Here is a 12,431-nt window from a genome sequence, read left to right on the forward strand (position 1 = left end):
TTCCCCATGGGCCTTGGTTGGGACTGTCGCTTCAAGGGATTGCATAGTTATTGCTAAAGTGGGAGTCCACTACATGGTCTAATATCATCAGCCTCAGGCTGGTAAAGAGGAGTTGATGCAGTGATGTGGCAATGGGCGAATGTACTTTACAGATGCCACGTTACACGGAGATCCCTGACTTCTTACTCAGGTGAAAACATTCCATGATGTTGTTCGGAAATAAAATGCAAATTACCCCTAATATTTACCGAGTTTGTACGTTCTCCCCGTGACTGCATGGGTTTTCTCCAGGATCTCCACTTTCCTCCCACACTCCAAAGCCAAACAGGTTTTACGATAATTGGCTTGGCAAAATTGTAAATTGTCACTAGTGTGTGTAGGATAGTGTTAGTGTGCGGGGATCGCTGGTCGGCATGGACTCGGTGGACTGAAAGGCCTGTTTCCTTGCTGTATCTCTAAAGTCTTTGCCACATGTATGCTCTGCTGTTGGACATCCAACATTTCTACCTTGGCTTTGGAGAGCTCCACAGCTTTGCATATCAGAACGTACATCCCTGGAGATATCTCTGTCCTAACTAGCAGCTGTTCACTCAGGCTGGTCTCCTGCATTCCACGCACTCACCATTAAGCGAGCACTAAACGCACAAAACTGTAATTATCCGAGTCAAAAACAGTGTGTGATTCTCCCTGATTGCAAGTAAAGAGCCAGTAACAGATGGCCACTTCTTTTCCATTTGGATTGTCATGAGCATGTAATGCTGCAAATGTCTCTTCCAAACTTTCATCTGAAGGCCCCGTAAAACAGAAATATCCTACTTCGCTTTGGCCAATAAGATAATTTATTATCATCTGTTCCGGCATAGTCAGCTGTTCACACTAGTTCTCTGCTATCCACTCCCTACACACTAGGGACAATTTACAGAGTCAATTAACCAACAAACCTCCACATCATTGGGATGTGGGAGAAACTAGAGCACCCGGAGAAAATCCATGTTGTCACAGGGAGAACATGCAAACTCCACACAGACAGCACCCGAGGTCAAGATTGAACCCTGGGTGCCTGGCCCAACTGGCTGTGTCATGTTCTGCCCAAATGTGAAGTCTTCTCCCCACGATATCTCCATTCTTTAACCGGAGTTGGTTGTCAAGAAATGCATCAGCTTTGGAGTTTGAACAAATATATTTGTTCCATGGTTCAGTATCTGCACAATCTCCCACACACATCCATAGATCTCCTGAGGGAGAGAGATGTTGCCTGCCGTTCTGTATTCAGACCCAGGCAATGCAACATTACAGCTTTATCGACATCACTTCTGGCACCATACATCACTGTTACTCTCCACAGCACTGAAGAATGAACCTGTAACTAACAATGTGCTTTATTAGACAAAACAACTGACAGAGGGAGTATAGAGACAAGAGGCAAGAGGATGTACTCTCCTGTGCACTAACTGCATGACAGTTATTGCCCAATCAACCTGAAACAATGTCTCTGGAGAACCCTTGGCCACATGAATAATTCATAAAGTGGATACACATCCAGAATGGCACAAGTCACATACTTCACATTATAATCCCAAAACATCATAACAATCAATTAGTTTAATTACATTTCCAATTCCAACTCTCCGAAGATGTCAGCATGTGCCTGAAGAAATGTTGCCTCGCATGAAAGGATGACTACTTATCAAGGCTATGTCCTGCCTGTTCTGCATTCTTTGGTCTACAGAAATTCATTCCTTCTACTTTTTTAAATTATTTAACCAGATAGATTATGAAATGGTCGATGAAAGAAAGGGGACAGTTCTGCTATCTACCCTCCCCTTTAACTTGTTTTCACGACATAGATGTCTCTGGCAGCACCAGCCGTCATTGTCCTGGGATGTTCCTTGGACTGAGGAACTTGCTCGGCACTTCTGAGAGTAGTTAAGAGCCAATTAATTAGTGGTTCTCAAGTTCCTTACAGACTAGACTGGCAGTGTTTTTTCCCAGTAATGAACCCAGATGATTTTTAATGACACTGTTTAGCACTCACCGTTCAATCCCAATTAGCTGTGATGGGATTCAAAGTCATGTTTCTAGATCAATTGTCAAAGCTTCTGAATATTACTCATTAACTTAACTGCTATGTTACTGTGATCCACACTTGACTCAATGCTACCTTCCACTGACAGCTCATTTCATAAACACACCGTTCCCCTCAGATTCCTATTAAATCTTTCCCTCTCACCTTAACCTGGGCCCTCTAGTTCTTAATTCCACTACTCCACCATCTTTCATGATCAAATACTCACCGTTGTTCAATGTCCTATTTATGGCCCTGTTTTTTTTTCAATTAACCTTCAATAATCAGGGAGATGGGAGATATCGCAGCAGGCAAGTGGAAAGAATAAGAAAATCCTAACCCTTGTCTCTAACCCAATGTTTCTGGAATTAACGCCTGCCTTGCAAAGGGATGTGAGTGTGTGCAGGGAAAGAAGATAGGAAGAGGCAAAAACTGACCATAACCAGATCTTTATTTAATGTGGAAATTAATTATATTCCAGGTTACTTCAGATGACACAGAAATCTACATTTGCATTAGAATTTAATTAAAAGACATATTTTCAGGAAAAACTCTTATTGCACTTGGTTTGTCTAATTAATATTAATAAATGTCAAACCCCTAGAGAATCGAAGTTGCTGCTCGAGATAAAGTACACTCAGAACCCAAGTACAACAGGGAAATTAAACAAAAATATCACACCCCGTTTTATGAAATGTGTAGGAAGTGAATATCTTCAAATGTATACTTGTACAAATCTTGATTTATCCAGCACACCCTTGCATATTTCTCTTTAGCAAATACCAGTTGCACCTTTTCAAATTTTATATTTTATTTTAATTGCAGTTACAAAAAAAGAAAATGAAAGAAAATCCACAATTTATTGTCATTTAATTCTAAACCTAGAAAAAAAGTTTTGCTAAGCAAGGGTGGAAAGGATTATGAGATTGGCAGATGGAGGTCTGTCATGATCAGTTTGAAAGGAATAAGCTCATGGGGCTATTATATCCAACTTCATATTCAAACACAGGCTGGAAAAGCAGAGCAGTGACGATATCCAAAGAATCTTCGGTTTCCAGGAAGAACGTCATTAGAATGTGTCAGTGCAAATGAACACAATATTCAAATAAACAGCACTGTGTTAAAAGTCACTTGTGAGGGCCACTTTGCTGCAAATATTGATGCCACAGCCACTGAAACTGTTGCTGGCACCTCTGTATCAGCTCCCTGTGTTACTAATGTCTTCAGTGGCTTCAGTTCCCAAGTCTGTCGGTGGGTTTAAAGTGGTTTGCAGACAATGCTAATGAAATGCAAGATGTTTTTTCTTTGTGCTGATTGAAAATGTGTTCACAATAATGACTAACTTGCCAATGTTGAAAATGCCTCACTTCCCCCACGGGTATTAATCCCATCAACAGTGTTAGAAATTCACAAGTTTCTTGTGTCCGTCCACCACATATCTGACCCATCATCAACATCTTGGCCTCAGTATTGGCCAGAGGTGAAGCTGACCCTGCCATACTTGCCGTACAATATATGGATTCACTTTGAGACCCCTGAGATCTGTCCACCATGCTCAAGAGGCAAGGCAGGTGATCAGACAGAAAACTCTCAACAATCCTGAAATGAACTCATTCAAGAAACACAATACATTTCAAGCCACAGCAATTGTTATTCAACTCAATTTATTTTACACCTTGGCTGAATGATCCATGAAAAGAAATGTATGAATTGACCAGACTGATTTGAAGAGCCACCTTGGACACCGTATATTGTGAACACCAGCAGCTTCAGATTGCATGCTATCCTGATTTAGAGTGGTATTGCATTGAAACAGGCCCTTCGGCCCATCAAGTTCATACCACCACATTTATTATTAATCTGACGGGCAACTTTTTCACGCAGATGGTGATGTGTGAACTCGCCACAGTCCCATCAAGTTCACCTAGATTCCATCTATTACCTAGACACTGGGGACAATTTACGACAATTAATTTACCAACCTGCTCATTTGGGATGTGAGAGGAAACAGAAACACTCGTGGAATCCCAGTGTCAGGAAGGACATGGAAACTTCACACAGACAGAAGCCGGGGTCAGTTCTGAACCCGGGCATTCTGTGTGTGTGGATTTATATCCTTATGGAACTCTCTGCCCAATAACGTGTCAGCATGACTAATGGAACATCTAGATAGACACAAAGTACTCGAATAACTCAGCGGGACAGATAACATCTCGGGAGAGAAGGAATCGGTGATGTTTCAGGTCGAGACCTCTCCTCAGATTGGAGGGGTGACATCTATGGAGGTTCCAAGCACCAACCCACAGCACCTTCACAGGGCCACAGGGAAACCATTACCTGTAGAATGGGCACGATCTTTACCCTTCACCCATTGTCAACCAGGTCTGACCACTTGTGCTATGAAACAATATGGATGCTGCAATCTTCATTGTGTGTGTGTTATGTTTTGTACAGGGTGCCCGTGGACAGTACAAAGTCCCTTTCCAAAACCACCCAGATAAGAGGCAGGCAGCCGGCCCTCTTCCGCCTGGTGCTGTGACTTGCGGATGGCCAGCTTGGCTAAGCCCAGGAGCAACCCAACCAGGACATCTTCAGCCCTTCTCTATCCCCTACACAGGGTGTCCAAAGACGAAGGTGGTGGGTGACAAATGCAGCCAGAAGGCAAAGAGCAGCCCCTTTAGATATTGAAACAGGGGCTGCAGCTTCACTCCATATACACGTGGTACACAGACTATCCCCACAAAGCTTCTTGACGTTGGCAGTCCAGCCTTTTATGTGAGACAGTAAAAACCGCACCATCTGTTTCATCAGCGGATATAAACGGGTTCCCCATGAAGCGAGCGTGAATCAGTATTTCTGATGCTGGGCCTCGCTGTGAAATATATTGACTCCCACGTATCAAGCAGTACAACATGTGACCACATCTCTAAAGTAGTTTCTTGGTTGCAAAGCAAATTGCAAAGGAACAATGTAATATATAAAAGCAACGGGTTTTGCTTTTAATCCTCGTATACAGCATGCTGCCTTAACATAACATATGGCCAATGCGATGATTCTAATGCAATGAGTGTAGCACGTGCAGAGTGTAGACTTTAATCTCATGTCTCGACAGCAGCCAAAACTAATTTTAACCACCAAGCAGTGAATTAATCGTGTAAGCAGTAGGAGACAAGGTAAATGTCAGGTAGAGATCATTGCAGACTGTGGTTCACCTGCAGGGCTTGTGAAAAGCAGCCGAGACATGTGAGTAGAGAAACAGCCAGGTACATAATATAAACTCTGACGACATGGGTCGGGCCAAGTGAGTGGTGAGGGCATCAACATGTTTCAGTGCTCAGGGTCACTCTGAAATAACTGACGATATGGGCATCCCATCGCGACTACATTGAGACCATGATTAGCAAGTTATTCCATGCATTATTAAAGAATGTTGTCAGGCAGCAGACTTCTGCAGCATTCAAGTTGCTGTGTCCCAGACATTGAATCATTGGTATGGGCACAGCAGAGACCATTCGACCCCTGGTACCTATACTAGCTCATTGAAGGAGTCAATTATTCTCTACCCTTTCCAATAGCTCCACAAATGTGTAACTTTTCCATCCTCAAATATTTATTCAATTCTCTTTTGAAAGTTGCTATTAAAGCAGTTTCCATAACAGTTGCAGACATTACATTCTAGACTGAAACTTTATTGCATGGTTGAAAAAAAGAAATGTGGACCTCCAGAAATGTAGTTAAAGCAGGGAACATCCCAGAGAATCAAAGGATTCTACTGACTGTATAATCATAGTCACACACCACGGAAACAGGCCCTTCGGCCCAACCTACCCATGCCAACTCAGAGTGATGAGGTTCGAATACTCACACTGTCACATGCAATATAGGCTGAGGTGGCAAGGTCAAATCAAGGACAAGTCCAGCAACAAAGAAACTTGGATAAAGTTTTCCTTCAATATACCTCTATAAATGGGGAAAATAATCAATGATATGTACTCTTAAAGTGGCTTAAAGTTAGTCAAACCCCATGTGATTTCAGCAGGAGCGGTCAGGCAAAACCATCATCACAGTCAACAAGGGCAGCTCAGTGATGCAGGCAGCCTCACAGCGCCAGAGACCCGGGTTCGATCCTTACCTGAGCTGCTGTCTGTGTGGAGTTTACACATTCTCCCTGTGACCGCATGGTGCCCCAGTCTCCTCTCATATGCCAAGGACTTGCGGGTTAATTGGCTTCCATAAAACTGTTCCTAAAGTGTATGGACTGGATGAGAAAGTGGGATAACACACTGTGAACGGGTGTCTGATAGTACGGAACAGGGGCAGGCAGCTGGCTCGGGCTGAGCCCTCTTCCCCCTGGCACCGTGACTTGTGGATGGCCAGCCTGGCATGGTGTGGACTTGGTGGGTTGAAGGGTCTGTTTCCCTGTTGTATCGTTAAAGTGACCGTTTAGTTTAAAGGGTCATTTTAACCATGAAGTGCTGCGCTTATTATATTTGATGTCTTCCACTTTGTCAATGATATCATTGGGTCAACATCAAGGAATATGTTCCCCAGCAGTACTGTACGACCACAATCACCAAGTAGATGCAGTCTAAATGTGTGGTGCTCTTAAAGTATTCTTTAGTCATGAGCCATGGTGCACTCAGAGTACTATTTAGTACTATTTATTACTGTCAACTGCCCACTGTCCACTGTCCACTGCCCACTATTCCACTGTCCACTATTCCATTGTGCACTGCCCACTGTCCCTATTCTGCTGCCCACTATTCCATTGTCCACTGCCCACTGCCCACTATTCCACTTCCACTGTTCCATTGTCCACTGTCCACTGCCCACTATTCCTTTGTCCACTGCCCACTGTTCCATGCCCTCCACTAAACTGGCCACACACAAGGTCGCACGTCAACCTTCTATGTTTAGATTGGTCAACTCATTTATCACAGCCCAGCACCGATTCAGATCTAGGTTCCAATTCTCCCTGTAATTACATTAATAGGGTTAAACAAATTAGAATGTTTTTAAAAGGAGATTCACCTGTTTGAGAATCTACTTTACAAGTATAAAACTGTGACAAGCAAGGAGTGGTGATCTGCCCAAAGTCTGGAGTGTTGTTACCAGGAGATGTATGCAGGACAAACAGTTCACTGTGAGCAAACACACACACAGCCAAACGTCACTGTTCTGCAGATAAACTTGCCGATTAATTAAAGGTATTATTTGAGTTTAGCCACAAGGAGACTTGCTGAAATAAAATATCTCCAAGGTTAAATATTAAACCATATTTACGATAATATCAGCATCAAACACTTGTAGATTTTGTAAACGCCTTTCAGAATCTGCAACAGATCCATCACATGGGTAGAAATACTACTCACACTTAGTGGATACCCGTCCCTGTCACCATATGACTGCAGGCAGTCACTACTCTGCCAAATCCTGGTCTCTGCTCCAGATGTACAGCATCAAGCCCAGTCCTCGGATCCTTATGGACATGTAAGGAGGGTGCCAGAGTGGATCAGATCTTCGGGAAGACCAGTACAAGCCAGGTCAGGACTGTTAGTCATCCTATCTTTCTTTCTGCCAGAGTCTAACTCACTGCTTTCTTTTAAATGACGAACATTGGATCAGTTAGCAAATAGTTTTGTTTTGAATTAAATCAGGATCAGTTAGACAGTGAATACAGCTTTATAAATCTACCTTCCATTTGCATTGCGAATGTCTACATTGCCCTACTCAAGCTGGTCCTCACATCAAGAGGTGAGAGCTTGTGATCTGATCCAAACAATCTGCCAGAATCACCATAAACCTCCGCCCAGCCATTCCATGCAACACGCTACAATGTAGTCTGCTCAAACAATGAGTGCACTAACTATACATATGTAGTGCAGGATGACATAACACTCAGAATAATGCAGGATGTTTACCTTTGTTGCATGGTGCCTATGAAGATATTTGCTCTTGGTCTAATCATCTCAAATGTCTGACAATGAGGACTGCACACAAATCTGACCCAACAACCTACAGCAGGTGAAGGAAGGACACAAGCACATGGAGCAGATGTAGGCCACTAGGCCGGCCATTCAATATGATCATGGCTGGTCTACACTGGCCTCAGCTCTGCCAGTTCCACGTAACCCTTAACTCCTTGATCGTTTCAAACTCCTTATGATCTTATAGATGTAAATCAGATCAGCTCATGCATCTGAACACCAGGGAACACTGGAGGCCCAAATGTTGCAGTCTCTCTAATAGAACAACTTCCTCATCCCAGGAATTAGCCTGGGAGTGAAGGTTATTAGAGGTTCCTCCAACCCTTTTTAGATAAACTTTTAAAGCCAATTCTGACAGATATTTGCATCAAAACGGAGTGAGAATCAACAGTTTGGAAAATGGAAGATGCAAGTTTATTTTGTTTTCTCTGGAAAAAGAATTCTCCTAAATATCCAGAAAGTAATACCTTCTCCTTTAATTTGCCTCTAAACACAAAACTGAAAATATTGTGCTGGACTTTCTGGTAAAGAGCAGGGCAATACTTCCCTGTGTTACAAGAGAGTCTACCTTGTAACACACAAGGTTTGATGGGCTTTAGTACAGGGATTCTTGTCATTGGACATCTGATCAAGAGCAGCATGGTCCCTTAAGAACAGGGAGCATTGGGGAGCAGGAGAGAACTGCAGATGCTGGTTGACACCAAAAGCTGGAGTAACTCAGTGGATCAGGAAGCATCCGTGGGGAAAAGGTGACACTGGTGAGCAGCCGGAGAAGCAGCAAAGGTCATTAATGATGTGGACGGAACGAGGGAAAACCATGAAGCATAAATGTACATTACTATAAATAATCTTCAAAAAGACTTGAAAATGTAGGTGGGATTTAGAGAGAGCGAGGGTTAGCCACAGCCAGAAAACAGCAATGAAAACTGGAACCTTTACAATCTCCACCAACTATTTTGGTGAATAATGAATTTCAGGGCCAGAGAGGTTATTCAGCAGCAATAAACAATGTTTTTTCAGCTAAAATCAAAATCCTGAATGCAAAATCTTAATATATTGACTTATTTTTAGTGCAAGTCTGACATTGATTGATCAGTGAGCTCAATATCACACTCCTCACAGAGTCAAGGGGCAGCACTAACGATATCTAGATTCCTGGATGGATCATGGATACCAGCAATCCCTGTCTGAAGCACTCTGTAAAATAATGAGTGCCTCACTCCCACTCGCAAAATACATTTGTGTCACTATTTTAATTTTATACTCCTTGTGATCTGACACATGGGTCATTGGGCAAAACCACTAACCCCGGTCATATTCAAGTGTAATTATGTACACAGCAGTTGTGGAATCTTGGATTTGCTCAGAAAATAAATTGAAGTGAGAAGATGAACTCAAAGCTGCAAGAACATTCTGAAATTCTAGGTTAATAGAAAAATGGAGAGAGGGCATTATTATTCACTAGATTGATCCCTGGCATGACAGAGCATGGTGTTGAGGACAAATTGAAGAGGCTTAAACCTAAATGATGCAGGTTTAAGGTGAGAGGAGAAAGATTTAAGGCGCACCTGACGGGCAACTTTTTCCCACAGAAGATGGTGACTGGATGGAATAAATTGCCAGATGAAGTAGTCAAGGCAGGTTCATGGACAGCAACAGTTTAGAGAGAGATGGGCCAAATGCTGGCAAATGGGACCAGGCCCCACCTTTGTCCTGTTTCCATGCTGTATAACTCTGACTCTCTAACTACAAACCACCTTTAAAATAATCAGAGGTACACAAGATTTTAATAAGGTTTGATAAGGTAGATACTGAGAAAATGTTGCCACAGGTTTGGAAGTCTAGTCCTGGAATTATCTAACGGTTCATTTATTTAGTATTAAAACAAGAATAAATGTCTTTCCACAGGCTCACATTCCCTACCCCTGACTCCAAGGGCTATAAGAACACTGAAGAGAGAAATCAGGGGGGCAAAAAGGCATGAGATTTGGCAGTTAAGGTAAAGGAGAATCCAAAGAAATGCCACAAATGATAAAGGGCACAATCGAAACTAGAGAGATCAGAGCTCCTCAAAGATCAACATGGTCATCTACATGTGGAGACACAGATACATGGTCATCTCTGTGTGGAGACACAGATACATGGTCATCTCTGTGTGGAGACACAGATGAGGACAAGCTGCCAACAGTGTCCTTGTCACCTCTCCACCTACAGTTTTCCATTTCCTAGTTCTGGATTTTGCGGCCCACTAAGGAAATTGTGACAGGAACTGGGAAAGAGTAACTGGAGCATCGAGGTGTCCACCTGCAGCAAAGATAAAGGAGAGATGCAACTCAACTCATCGTTTACCTCATGGAATTGTCAGGCAGGATGTAGAGAATAGATGATAAATTCAAGGTAGTCTCTAATGAAAAATGTAATTGTGAGGAGAACATTCTTATCCCAGGAAGAGAATATGGAATTTATTAATATGTGAACTCGTGACAAAAGTATGGAGCGTGCCTTTCTGTGGAAGTAAGATAAATACATGAGAGAAAAAGGAATAGGTTTCCCTGATGGACATCAGTGTTGAGAAGAGGTGCATGCGTGAGCGTAAATACCTGGTGAATCGACAGGCCTCTGTGGCAGCTCAGTAGAGATGCTATTTTTCCCTATGACTATATCTTTTTATGCTGATTGCCCAAAGCCTTTGTGAAAAGTCACGTTGTCTCATAAATATTTTGATTAAGCATCGGAAAGGCACAAAGCTAATTAATTCACACTTCAAAGGGAAAAGCTGCTGCCTGCCTGCCCAGTGGACAGAGAACATCAACTCAGCTAAGATAATTGGCCCTGTCATACGTTACATGATTGGATGGGCAATAGGCACTAGAACCACAATCAACTACCCTTTACTAATGTTCTCATGTCAATTAATTATCCTTGGAGATATGTGACAGTGGAAAATTGGTTAAGGAAACGAATTATAGGCCAAGGGAGTTGCCACCGGGAAGAGATTGTGTTTAACTGAGAATAGCTTCAAGATTTACAATTAAATCGATCTTTCAAGTTTAGTTGAGCAGTTAGAGAGTCATGCTGATTTCAACAAGTGTGATGCAAACAGGCACAGCGTGGTGTGAGCAGTCCATGATGAATAACCTATAGCTGAACAGGAATATTAACTGTTACTATTTGAAGTAGATGAAGTTTGCAGTTGAATACATCCACTGAACACTCTGCTATCTATGTTATTCCAGCATTTGACCAGGTACTGAGAGAATAGTTGGCAAACCTCCAGGACAGGATGGAGATTGGCTGCGAGGGGAACTTTCCCAAACACCAGTAAATCTGTCTGCCTTCCGTTAAAGTAACTCCAACAACTGCAGCCGCAGCCCACCACATCCATCACCATTGTAATCTATCAAAACTAAGTATAGACAGCAGAAGGAAATTAGATGCATCAATCTTACCTGATGGTACAGATCATCTTGACCCACAGGGATTCAGGTAGCTTTGGTTTTCAGTTCAGTATCGTTGCAATTTGTAGAGTCTGTTGTCAACCTTGCTTAAGATGAGCTGCAATTTCCAATGTCCAAGAGCAAACATTCTTCACTGGAAACATAGAAGGGTTTCACTCAGTCACTGCTCACTCCAATTATATCGATGATAATTACTAATAACGTTATTACGATAAATGCGAACAATTATGTTAATTGCATAGAAGGAAATGTGGCACGGTGGCGCAGTGGAGCTGCTGCCTTACAGCGCCAGAGGCCCGTGTTTAGTCCTGACCTTGGGTGGTGTCTATGTGGAGTTTGCATGTTCTCCCTATGACCACATGGGTTTCCTACAGGTGCGCCAGTTTCCTCCCACATCCCAAAGATATGCAGACAAGATATCTGCAGTTTTGTTATAACTAGTGAAAACAAAGAAAGTGATACAGGGACTTCTTCAATAATTTTCTCTTGAGGATCATAGAACAACACAGTGCAAGAACAGGCCCTTCGGCTCACAATGTCTGTGCCGAACATGAAGCCAAGCCCATCACTTATCTACCTGCACATAACCCATATCCCTCCATCCCCTCTATAACCATGTGCCTATCCAAATGTCTTAAATGCCACTGACATATCTGCCTCCACCACCACCCCCAGCAGCTACTTCAGGTCCCAGCGGGTGGTGAGTGCCTGGAACATTCTGCTGGGGGTGGTGGTCAAAGCAGCTATCCTAGTGACATTCAGTAGGCTTTGGGATAGCCATGCGTACATGCAGGGAATGGAGGGACATGGATTAAGGAGGGAGATGGATTATCTGCAGGCAGATGAGAGTTTGTTTTGGCACCATGTTCACCACAGATATTGTTGATCAATAGGCCTATTCTTGCATTGTACCGTTCTATG

This window comes from Leucoraja erinacea, chromosome 32 (assembly GCF_028641065.1).
Source record: "Leucoraja erinacea ecotype New England chromosome 32, Leri_hhj_1, whole genome shotgun sequence".
Classification (NCBI taxonomy): domain Eukaryota; kingdom Metazoa; phylum Chordata; class Chondrichthyes; order Rajiformes; family Rajidae; genus Leucoraja; species Leucoraja erinaceus.